This window comes from Macrotis lagotis, chromosome 1 (genome assembly GCF_037893015.1).
Source record: "Macrotis lagotis isolate mMagLag1 chromosome 1, bilby.v1.9.chrom.fasta, whole genome shotgun sequence".
In the NCBI taxonomy this organism is placed as follows: Eukaryota; Metazoa; Chordata; class Mammalia; order Peramelemorphia; family Peramelidae; genus Macrotis; species Macrotis lagotis.
Genome location: NC_133658.1, coordinates 292,410,882 through 292,423,067, shown reverse-complemented (window position 1 = coordinate 292,423,067; position 12,186 = coordinate 292,410,882). Strand labels below are relative to the sequence as shown.

Here is a 12,186-nt window from a genome sequence, read left to right as displayed (position 1 = left end):
TTTTACTTTTTTAACATTTAAAAAAAATCAAATTCCAATCTCTCCCTCTCTCTAGCCTTCCCCTACCCACTGAGAGGGCAAGTGATGTGATATTCATTACACATGTGAAGTCATGCAAAACATTTCCATATAAGCAAGAAACTAAAGAGCTTTGGTTTCCTCATCTATAAAACTAGGACAAAATAGCTGTTAATACCTATATTACATCTGGTTGCTGTGAGGCTTGAATAAAATAATGTAAAGTATTTTGTTAATCTTTAAATATCAAGCCATTTTATCTTTCCAGGAAAACATATCCTGGAGAGAGAACATACATTCCAGAAAAACATATACTTTCCAGGGGAGCATATACACTCAAGTGAATTGATCCAACCTTTCTGGAGTGCAATTTGAAATTAAACCCAAAGGGCAATAAAACTGTGCATACCCTTTGACCCAGCAATATCACTACTGGGTATATATCCTGAAGAGATCACAAAAAATGGTAAAAATCCCACATGTACAAAAATTTTTTTATGTAGTGGTGAAGAATTGGAAATTGAGGGGATGCCCATCAATTGGGGAATGTCTAAACAAATTGTGGTTTATGTGGCATATGGATGTGATGGAACACTATTGTTTCATAAGAAATCAAGAGGGTTGGGATTTCAAAAAAGCCTGGAAAGGCTTGCTCGAATGGATGCCGATTGAAATGAGCAGAACTAGAAGAACATTATATGTATTAACAAAGTGATGATAAACCATGATGGACTTCATTTCAGCAGTACAATGATCAATTTTAAAAGACTTGTGATGGAAAATACCATCCATATCCAGAAAAGTAACTCTGGAGTTTAAATGTAGACCAAAGCTTATTATTTTCAATTTTTAAAAGTTGTCTTACATGTTTTTTTTTCCTAATTTTTTTCCATTCAGATTTGATTCTTCTTCCACAACATGATTAATGTGGATTTATGTTTAGCACAGTTATACATGTAGAATCTATATTAGATTGCTTTATGTTGGGAGGAGGAGGGGGAAAGGTGGAAAAGGGGAAAGGAGAAAAATGTAAAACTCAAAACCTTGCTAAAAATAATGGTAAAAAACTACTGTTGCATGTAGTTGGAAAAACAAATAAAATATTTAAATTTAAATTAAAAAAAAAAGAATGAAGGACATGTAGTTGGGGACCCTTGGGTCCAAAGCTCCTGTGCTTCGGCTGGTCCTGATATAGCTTGATGTGGGATTAGGCTATCTCAATCTTAGCCTCCTAACCTTGATCTTATGGAGATGATCATTCATTTATAGCCTCTTCAAAGGGGGAGCTCAAGGAAGGCCTTGGGTGAGAGATGGAACTTGGTCTGTGTTTTAGGTAGCAGCGCGTGGCGTGGCTTGGGAAAGGGCCTTGGGGGGCCCCGCGGCGTTGCCCCAATGCCGGCGGGAGGTGGCGGAGGCCTGGGGGAGGGCTTGGGCGGCACGAGCGGGTTAAGAAAGCAGAGGTCGGGGAGGAGCACGAGGCCTCGCCGGTCCCCGGCTAGGGGAGTGGGTGAGCCAGGCGTTAGCGGCTCCGAGGCTGGGGAAGCGGCGGGATGCCGGAGCCCACAGGTCCTCTCTCCCGATGCCCCCTTCTGTGGCTCCCCGGCATTGGCCCCTTTCTGGGCCGGTCGGGGCTCTCTGGGTAAGGATAACGGGGGCCCCGCCGGGGCCTTCCGCCGAGAAGAGAACGGAGCAGACGGCGTGCGGCGCCTCGCCCGGGCCACGCCGAGTGTCTGAGGTCGGGGCTGAGCTCGGAGAAGCCCCCCGGATGCCCCCATCGGGAGCCCTAAGGCTTTCGGAACGCACGCACGCACGCAGGCGGCGCGCCTGGGGCCGGGGCGGTGCAGGCTGCGGCGGCCCGGGGAAGGCCGGCGGCTATTGTGATGACCGGGGTGACGGGGGCAGCGGCCGTTACGAAGCGGTGACCTAGAAAGGGCGAGTGACCATGGCCGAGGCCGCCCAGCCCGCCGGGCAGAAGCGGCGGACTAGAACCCGGGGTTCTCGGGCCCCAGGACGAGTTTGCAGGCCGGCGCGAGACCCCCCGCCCCGCCCGGGGGTGCCCGCGGACGGGGTCGGCGGGACGCGGCAGGTGAGTGCGCCGGGCGGGCGGGCGGGCGGTGCTGCTACGGTCGCTACTCATCGTCCGGAAGAGCTACTCACTGTGCACCCACGCGCGCGGCGGCAGGGGAGGAGAGAGCTCGGGCCGCCCACACCCGGCTTCCCCGGAGCGAGCCTCGGGCTGCCCCGGCCCGACTGTCTCTTTAACTGCGTTCCGCTAGCTCGGGGTCATTGGAATTGTAATTTCCGCCCTCGAGTAAGATGGCGCGGCCAGGGGGCCCGCCGGCGGTCGGAGCCCTTCACAAAGATGGCGGCTCTCCTCCCTCTCCTCCCCCGCTCCCCCTCCTCACGGCGTACGCCGTAGGTGACGTCACGTCCGGGGCGGAGGAGCCCGAGTGGTGCAGTGAGGGGACAAACAAAAGGAGCCGCCGGCCGGAGGAGCCGGCGGGGACCGAATCGCGGAAGGGCGCCGGGAGGCTGCCGGGCTCTGCGGCGTAAGTGCGGGGCCGGGCCGGGCCGGGGCGCAGGCCGGGCCGGCGCTCTCCGGAGGAGCCCCCGAGCTGGGCGCGTTCGGAGGGGACGAACCCCGTCCTGGGCGCCTGGGGGAGAAAGGGAGGTGCCAGGCGCAGTGGCTTTGGGGGTGTCGCCCAGCCCTTCCCTCACCGAGCCTCCTCCTGCCTTGGAGCTGTCACTCGGCTTTGTCGAGTCCTTTTGCTTTGCGGGGCGCCACCTAGTTTAGGGGGGCTCTTCACTTTGGGGGCGTCTCCCACTTCGGGGATCATTTCGCTTTTAGAGTTTCACTCAGTTTGGAAGATCCCTTGGCTCCATGGGGAGGGCAGCGCCCGGCTTTGGAATGCCCCCCTTCTCAGGGACAGGACGAGGGGGGAGGGCTTTTCAGTTTTTCTTCCCATCCCCCTTCCCCACATGGGCTGAGAGGCTGGTCTGGGGCTCCACACTGAGCATTTGTTCCATAGAGAATCCACATTGCAAGGTTTCCGGCTGGAGAGGATCTGGGAGATCACCTACAGTTCCTTCATTTACAGAGAGGGAAGCAGAGTCTCCCAGAGAGGTGGTACTTGGTCATTATCTCCTGGGGAGCAATGGCATCGCCTGCTCAGCATGGTGGGTGGCATCCGCTCCCATCCCTGACCCAGCCCGGTGTGCACAGCTTTGGTCTTGCTTTGAAGTATTAGGGGCCCAGTCTCTTCCCTTGGAAGGACACTAGTTTGGAGAGGGAGTCTAGACTTGGGAGGAAGAGGCTCTGTTGAAGGGGGCCCTAGTGGTAAGTCATTTACAGGTGGTACTACACAAGTGCAAGGAACCTCGGAGACCATCTAATCTGATCCTTAGCCGCCTGCCAAGCAAGCCTTCTAGTGTAGACCTCCCAGGGATTAGAACTCGCTCACTCTCCTCCGAAGCATCCAGTTTGGACCGCTCTTATCGTTAGGAAGTTTTCTTTAGATTGAGATTACAGAATTTCCTGTAATTTCCCATTGTACCTAGTTTTGCTCCATGAGGTCAAACATATATCTGCTCCTTCTTTCACTTAAGAGCCCTAAAAGATAATACTTGAAGATGGTGATCATGTTCCCTCAGGTCTTCTTTTCTGGGGATTGAGAGTTTGTTACAGGTTTGTTTGTTTTTTTAAAACTCCCCAAGTCTCTGCTTTTTTTTTTCTTTCCCTTGGGCCTTTGAAAGTCAAGGTTTGGATAAGAATCTTTCTCTTTTTGGCATGGGCCATCTGTTAAGTCATTAGATACTTAATGCTCACTTGTCCAAAATTTTGGTGTCATCTGGTTTTCAACTGATGCCCTTCCTGTTTGATGGAAGAGGGACACCTTGACATCTTCTGACCTAAGAAGAAGGATTTAGGGTAATTCTATTTGGAAAAGTCCTTGACAGGTCTTCTTCTGAGCGTTCCTTTCTTGGAAGCCTTTGCGTTAGGGGTTGACAGGAGAACAGATGGGAAAGGAATCATGGTTAAATTTAAATTGGCACATGGTTTTAAAAAATTTCCTTGTGGTTTCTTCTTCTTTCCTGTCAAATTTAGTATGTTATATCTATCTGAAGCATCTATGCTGCTTCCTAGCAAATATTATTCCAGCCCACAGGATCCATAGAATTTAGAATTGAAATGGACAACTTTAGAGCTTATTTAGTTCAGTTCATTTATTTTATAGGTAAAGCAACCCAAAAGTGGAGTGAAGAAGCAGTTTACTGAAGTTGACTAATTAGTAGTTGCAAAGTAAGGATTCAATTCTAAGTCATCTGGAGGATTCCCTCTAGTGATCTTTCTACTATACCATATTTCTTCCTTTCTGGAAAAAAAAAAACAGGTGGTCAGCAAGGTATTCTGATTAGAGAGTAGTGGGTTCTGATATCTCTTTATGTATAAAAAACTGGTATTTCAGAAGCTGTCTTGAGGGGGCACTTCTGCAGAGCTTGGCAATGCAGATGGCAGAGTCATATTAACATCATAGGCATGAAGGTCAAATTCTTCCCATAAGCAAAGGTTTTTGGGTGTGGTGGGACAGCTGGTTTGTCCCAAAGGAAATGGGGCTAAAGTGATGCTCATTGCCTTTCTCTGGTCAGTCTGAAGACAGACCATTTTAGGACAACCTAGTAACTAAGCAAGGTGAAGTTGTTTCGACCTTACTTTAGAGGGGGAAAGTCTTAAGTTATTTCTCTTTTCCTAAGACATCCCCCCTATGGGGAGAATAACTCCCCACATCTCATAGAGTTGTCTTCACAGGGTTGAAATAACCCTTTCTTAGTTACTGGGACTTTTTAAAACGTTTTATCTTAAGACTATCCAGAAAAAGGCATACATAGATCAAATAATGTTTTCTGGCTTCCTGAACAGAGAAAATTTAGGAGCCATGTTAGCTCTCTTCTAGTAGGTGAAAGAAAGTTTAAACTTGTTCTTGTTCTCAGAACAAGTAGCAATGTATAGTATGGAGAGGTAAGATTTTAGTTTGATAGAATGAAAAGATTTCTGCAAATCAAAGCTAGCCAGAAGTAGAAGGAGCCTGCTTCAAGTTGTCATGTCCCCATTACTAGTGGTCTCCTAATGGGAACTGAAAAGGAACACATGCCAGGGATGATTTGTATGTAGAGGAGAGGGAAGAGGAGAAAGGGAGTCCTCCTTAAGTGCAGGTTGGATTAGATAACCTCTGAGGTCTGTCCCTTCAGACTGAGATTCTGTGCCTCGTTTACTAAACATTGATTAAATATCTCTATATACGTCAAGAAATGTGTGCAAGGTCCCGAGGTCCGATACAGAGACAAAAAGGAACAGGCTCTACCTTTGAAGGAGCGTTCTTGTACATAGAAAATTTTAAGATAATTGGAGAGGGAAGAGAATCTTAACATCTGGCAGTTAATATGCTTTAGGGATTTGATTCTGCTTTGATTTCTCTTGTATCCCAGAAGGAATCTTTCCCTAAACCACCTCCTCCCTTACTTCTAATCCCAACTTGGCAGCACTCCCATTATTTGAGGCATGTCTTCCTTGCTGTGGAATACCATTTTCCTTGGGAAATTTTGGCAATAATAATTCCTGGAATGATTTTTTTTCCTTTAGAGTAACTGACCAGGACCTTATTCCTTTGTGATATTGATATAAGCTAAGATTATGTCCATTTTATAGCTAAAAGGGACACTGAGGTACAGGTAGACTCAGTCTGATCAACTCTCAATGAATTGAAAGCAATTCTGGGCAGTAGAGTCATAAATCCACTGACTTCTTATCTCTGGTTGGTCTTCTGTTTCCTGCTCCCTCCTTTATTGATGCTAGATTCTTATTTCCTTACAGGGGGGCTGCTTCCATGGCGCTTGGGGAATGTGGCGCTTCAGAACCGAATCAGAATCCAGTCCATACAGATGCTGTCCAACTCCAGCACAGAGGACTAAAGTGTAGATAGCAAAACCAGCTGCACGGTAAATGCCCTAGCCTCCTTTCTTGTCCCCTTTGGCTTTTAAGCCTCAGGGGCAGGAACCAGTTAAATTTTATTAGGTCTCTAAGCACGAGTGGGAAGGAACTGCCATGTCTTCTGCCAAGCTTGAGTGTGTCTGAGGGCAAAGGACAATCTCTGTATTCCTTTGGTATCTATTACTACATTACTCTGGAATTCTAGTAGAAATTATTAGTAAAGAAGAGTAGTTCTTTTCTTTCTTTGATTTCATTTCTGTCTGGTAAAAATTAAGGATATTGAAAAAAGTTTTACATAGATCCAGTCATGCAGAATGAATCTTTGAGACGAAGACTCTTTCTAAGGGTCTCTGGCTGGAATTCTGTTTTTTCCCCCCTGTCCCAAATCTGAATTTTGTTATTTGTCAGCAGGATTTGAAACAACGAAGAGGAAACCTTGTAAGTGTAGCGTGACTTCTGAGATTTCCTTGCTTATTAGGAACAAGGTCACCCAATCTTAATCTTACCCAGTAGGAGTTTCCTGCTTGTTTTCTAGGCACTCAGTACCCCTGGGAAGCAGAGGTCAGGGGCCGTAATCTGTGCTATCCTTCTCAGCGGGGAGGTTAGGCAGGAAGCAGAGCATTTTGCTTTCCTTGGGTAAGAATTCCTTCTATCGGCTGGGGACATCCTGGCTGAAACAGTTTTGAGTTACAGCTCATACCACTTTCCTTGGGAAGCAAATGCTGCTGATGGCCAGAGAGAGAGAGAAATGCATGTCTAGCTTGGCAGGGTGATTTCCTCTGAGAACAGAACAGTCCCTGATAGCAATATTCTCATCCCAGAGAGACACCTTTTTATCTCAGAGGACATTTTAGTTATGGTCACTCTTTGTCCTCCTAACAAGTAGGTTGTTTTTAAATTTCAAGTATCTACATTTTAATTTTTTAAATATATTTTATTTGTTTTCCAATTACGTTCAATAGTAGTTTCTACCAATCTTTTTTTTTTGCAAGGTTTTGAATTTTACAATTTTCCCTCTCCCTCCCTTCCCTCCCCTTTCCCTCCAACAGAAGTCAATCTGATAGTTTTTACATTTGTTTCCATGCTGTGCATTGATCAAAATTGAATGTGTTGAGAGAAAAAACATATCCTTAAGGAAGAAATAAAATATTACAGATTGTGTCAAATATAAGATGACTTTTTTTTAAAAATTGAAGGTAATAATCTTTGTTCTTCATTTAAACCTCCACAGTTCTGATTATTGCACTGATGGAGTGAGCAAGTCACTTCATGTTGTTAGTGTTATAATGTTCTTCTGGTTCTGCTCATCTCACTCAGCACCAATTCATGCAAGTCTTTCCAGGCTTTTCTGAAATCCCATCCCTCCTGATTTCTAATAGAACAAGAGAGTTCCATCACATACATATACCACAATTTGTTCAGCCATTCCCCAATTGATAGGCATCTCCTTGATTTCCAGTTCTTTGCCACTACAAACAACTGCTATATCTTTGTACATGAGGGGGTTTTGCCTTTTTTTCATGATTCTTCAGGATACAGATCCAGTAGAGATATTGCTGGATCAAAGGATATGAACATTTTCATTGCCCTTTGGGCATAATTCCAAACTGCTCTCTAGAAAGGCTGGATCAATTCACAGCTCCTCCAACAATGTATTGGTGTCCTACATTTCCCACCTCCCCTCCAACATTGATAGTTATTCTTTCTGGTCATATTGGCCAATTTGAGAGGTGTGAGGTAGTACTTCAGAGATGCTTTAATTTGAATTTCTCTAATCAGTTATGATTTAGAGCAATTTTTTATATGACCATACATACATAGCTTTCAGTATCTACATTTTTTTTTGGTAATTTTTTTTAATTTTTGCAAGGTAGTGTGGTTAAGTGACTTGCCCAAGGTCACACAGCTAGGTAATTATTAAATGTCCGAGACCGGATTTGAACTCAGGTCTTCCTCGCTCCAGGGCCGGTGCTCTATTCACTGCACCACCTAGCTGCCCCCTGTCCTTTATTTTGGTTTTTAGAAAGATTTTATTTATTTTGAGTTTTACAATTTTTTCCCCATTTTTGCTTCCCACCCCCCCCACAGAAGGCAGTCTGTTAGTCTTTACATTGTTTCTGTGGTATACATTGATCTCAGTTGAATGTGATGAGAGAGAAATCATATCCTTAAGGAAGAAAAATAAAGTATAAGAGATGGCAGAATTACATAATAAGGTAACGGTTTTTTTTTCTAAATTGAAGGTAATAGTCTTTGGTCTTTGTTCAGACTCCACAATTCTTTCTCGATACAGATGGTATTCTCCATTGCAGATAGTCCAAAATTGTCCCTGGTTGTTGCACTGATGAAATGAGCAAGTCCATCAAGGTTGATCATCACCCCCATGTTGTTGTTAGGGTGTACAGTATTTTTCTGGTTCTGCTCATCTCACTCAACATCAGTTCTTGCAAATCCTTCCAGGTTTCCCTGAATTCCCATCCCTCCTGGTTTCTAATACAACAATAGTGTTCCATGACATACATATACCACAGTTTGCTAAGCTATTTCCCCAATTGAAGGACATTCACTTAATTTCCAATTCTTTGCTACCACAAACAGGGCTGCTATGAATATTTCTGAACAAGTGATTTTTTTATATTTTTTATTAAAAATTTTATTTGTTTTTGAGTTTTACAGTTTTTCCCCTAATCTTACTTCCCTCCCCCCACAGAAAGCAATTTGTCAGTCTTTACATTGTTTCCATGATGTACATTGATCCAAATTGAGTGTGAAGAGAGAGAAATCATATCCTTAAGTAAGAAACATAAAGTATAAGAGTTAACAAGATCAAACAATAAGATATCAGGTTTTTTTTCCCCTAAATTAAAGGAAATAGTCCTTGGACTTTGTTCAAACTCCACGGTTCTTTATCTGGATACAGATGGTATTCTCCATTGCAGACAGCCCCAAATTGTCTCTGATTGTTTCACTGATGGAATAAGCCAGTCCATCAAGGTTGATCATCGCTCCTAAGTTGCTGTTAGGTTCTGCTCATCTCACTCAGCATCACTTCATGCAGATTTTTCCAGGCTTCCCTGAATTCCCATCCCTCCTGGTTTCTAATAGAACAATAGTGTTCCATGACATACGTATACCACAGTTTGTTAAGCCATTCCCTAAATTGAAGGACATTCACTTAATTTCCAATTCTTTACCGCCCAAAACAGAGCTTCTATGAATATTTCTGTACAAGTGATGTTTTTAACTCTTTTTTCATAGTCTCTTCAGGGTATAGACCCAGTAGTGGTATTGCTGGATCAAAGGGTATTCACATTTTTGTTGCCCTTTGGGCATAATTCCAAATTGCTCTCCAGAAGGGGTGGATGAGTATGCAGCTCCACCAACAATGTATTAGTGTCCCAGATTTCCCACATCCCTTCCAACCTTCATCATTGCCCTTTCTAGTCATATGGGCCAGTCTGAAAGGTGTGAGGTGCTATCTCAGAGATGCTTTAATTTGTATTTCTGTAATCAGTAATGATTTAGAGCAATTTTTAATATGACTATACATAGCTTTCAGTATCTACATTTTTAAAGATGGTTTTGGTAGTCCTTTTTTTTAGTTTTTTTTAGTTTTTTGTTTTTTGTTTAGTTTTTGCAAGGCAGTGGGGTTAAGTGGCTTGCCCAAGGCCACACAGCTAGGTCATTATTATGTGTCTGATTTGAACTCAGGTACTCCTGACTTCAGGGCTGGTAGTCATTTCTTGAGTGGTGATGGGAAGTCCCAGGGAGGGCATCCCTAACCAAAGGATGAAACCTTTCTGATATTTATAAATCATGTCAATATGTTGCCTTGTTGGGGGGCAGGGGAGGGAGTCTTAGTGTATTCTGCTGTGGAGAAAGATCTGTTATTGATAGAGGGAGGGGGTGTATGGTAGTCTGGAAGGATCTAGGGAAAGTCACAAAGTCCTTTGCCTTGGATGTTCTTAGAATTTCTCTTCTTGCCTCTGGCTGTTTTCAGAGGTTTACTTTAGCTCTCCTTTGGTGTTCACTCTTCCTTTTCTTTGATACCTGTTCTTATCTTCTAAAGGGCGACATATTAGAAATCCTTCAGGAAATCCAGTTCTAGTCTCTTTTCTTAATCCTTAATTCCTTCTCTATCTGAATCTATGCTGAATCTGCCTTTACTCTTGGCATCTGACTTATAATCAGGTACTTGGACCCTGTTTTTCTTTCTGGAAGCACAGAGAATTGTCTGTGAATAATAATTCTTAAGATCATTACCATCTTGAGATCATCAGATCTAGTCCAGTCCCCTTATTTAACCAAGGAGAGGGAAATAAAACCCAAGGAGATGAAGTGATTTGTCTTAGGTCACTCAGCTCACAAATAGCAGAGTGGGGATGGGCACTTGAGGGCTCCTTGCTCCTAGCCCAGGGCTATTCCAGCTTCATCACATTGCCCAAGCTGGCTGAGCTGTCCTTGTGGGGCTGGGTGGAGTGAGGTTGGTTGTTCCTCAGTGATGTCATTCAGGGGCTGAGCTCTTCCTTGGAGAAGGGGGGTGGGAGAGGTTTCAAGAAGGGTTGAGGCTTTTTTTTAATTAGATGAGTTTTTGTTCTTTTTGGATTTCTTTATTGATGTTCCTTCTTGTTTTACACAAGAGAGTATGTTTGTGTTTAAAGATCTTTGGAGTGCTTGAAACCTCAAGATTAAATGTCTTGATGCAATTTAACTTCACACCCAGGGTGGAATTCAAATGGAGTAAAAGTAGTTGTAAAATTCCATTGCTTTCACATGCCACCTGGATGCCCCCAGAGTCCTCTTTGCGAAGCCTTTAAAGAGTGATGAGGGATGACGAATAGCTTGATCATCAGCTGGCATGAAAGACTGGCTTTAATCTTTCTACTTGCATCATTCTATCAAGTTTCTCTCTGTCATGGAATCACTAGGAACCTGCCTTTACTTACTGTTGGCATCAGGAAGCTGCTTCCAGTATGAAGAGAAGGATAGTCATTCTTGTCACTGAAAACTGGAACTAGAGCAAGGGAGAGATTGTCAGTGTTGGACTAATCTACACACAGCCTCTATCCTTATATCCAGTTTAAGATTGCTCTGAGCTGATGGAAGAGTACTTTTGTCCTGTTCCCCAAGATCATGGAGTGAGAAGAGGCTGCACCATTACTGGGCATGTCCATTTTGTATTTCATTCCCTAACTAGGAAGCTCTAGTTGACTTGGGCGAAACATGTGCTGAGAGCTTGTCTTTTGAGTTGAATTCCCCTCCAACAGGCTCTTTTCTTCTTGCTTGTCAGGGCAAGCTATCTGGTGACTCAGTGTGTGTATACCCAGAGGTTCAATTAAATACTCCAAAGGTATTACCTCTAATAGGCTCTTAAGTGGATTTTTTTTTTAGGTTTTTTTTTGCAAGGCAAATGGGGTTAAGTGGCTTGCCCAAGGCCACACAGCTAGGTAATCATTAAGTGTCTGAGACCAGATTTGAACCCAGGTACTCCTGACTCCAAGGCTGGTGCTTTATCCACTACGCCACCTAGCTGCCCCTCTAATAGGCTCTTACTGAGACCCAACTTCCTTTTGACTCTGGAAAATGGGACCATTTCTTGCCTCTGGTTGGCCCAGGAGAGGAAGCTTTCTAAGATATATAGATGCAGGACCTGGAAATAGTCAGGTAGATTCAAGAACTGTCTCTTGCTGATCTAAAGCTAGTTGGTAGAAGGGTTTTGAGCCTGATGGCTGCTCTTGATCTGAAGCAATAGCCTGGCAGTTTGGAGAGAGAAAGGGATTTGGAATACAGGTAGCTTTGGCTAAGGTAGGACTGATAAGAGGAAGAGATTGGTGCCTTTTACTCAACATTCCCATCATGTGAATGCCAATGCTTCCTTCTATAAATTTGCTAAAAAGGAAAACCTGTTTCAAGATATTTGAAATGCAGCTCTAAGAATCACTTGAGCTAAAATTTGGCAAAGGGCTATAATCAGCTCAACCTAGAGATCTCACTTCTGTAGTGAGCAGAGGGTGCGGTCCTTCCTAGGGGTACAAGGGAAGTGGGAAAAGGATCTAGTCAGGAAGTACTAGCCCCATCCCAGCTGTCTGACTCACCCCCCAGTTGGGTGCGGGTGGCCTGGGGCTATCTATGTGCCATTTGCTTGAAAGTTGTTCTTGGTGATGGCTGGTGTACTCTGCATG

General features: G+C 44.3%; 2 protein-coding genes across 4 annotated transcripts in view; one reads left to right on the top strand and one right to left on the bottom strand.

Annotated features, from left to right (window-relative positions):
• Positions 1-2,357, bottom strand: part of KYAT1 (kynurenine aminotransferase 1) — a 66,856-nt gene extending 64,499 nt beyond the window's left edge. The window contains exon 1 of one of the 2 annotated variants that reach the window (XM_074210994.1): positions 2,176-2,357. The gene's annotated coding sequence lies outside the window, so the exon portion shown is untranslated. The remainder of the gene's footprint in view (positions 1-2,175) is intronic. The other variant, XM_074210995.1, reaches the window with a different exon arrangement.
• LRRC8A (leucine rich repeat containing 8 VRAC subunit A) overlaps positions 1,862-12,186 on the top strand; it is a 53,062-nt gene continuing 42,737 nt past the window's right edge. The window contains exons 1-2 of one of the 2 annotated variants that reach the window (XM_074210989.1): positions 1,862-2,104; positions 5,888-6,012. The gene's annotated coding sequence lies outside the window, so the exon portion shown is untranslated. Of the gene's footprint in view, positions 2,105-2,460; positions 2,568-5,887; positions 6,013-12,186 lie in introns of those variants that run through there. The other variant, XM_074210987.1, reaches the window with a different exon arrangement.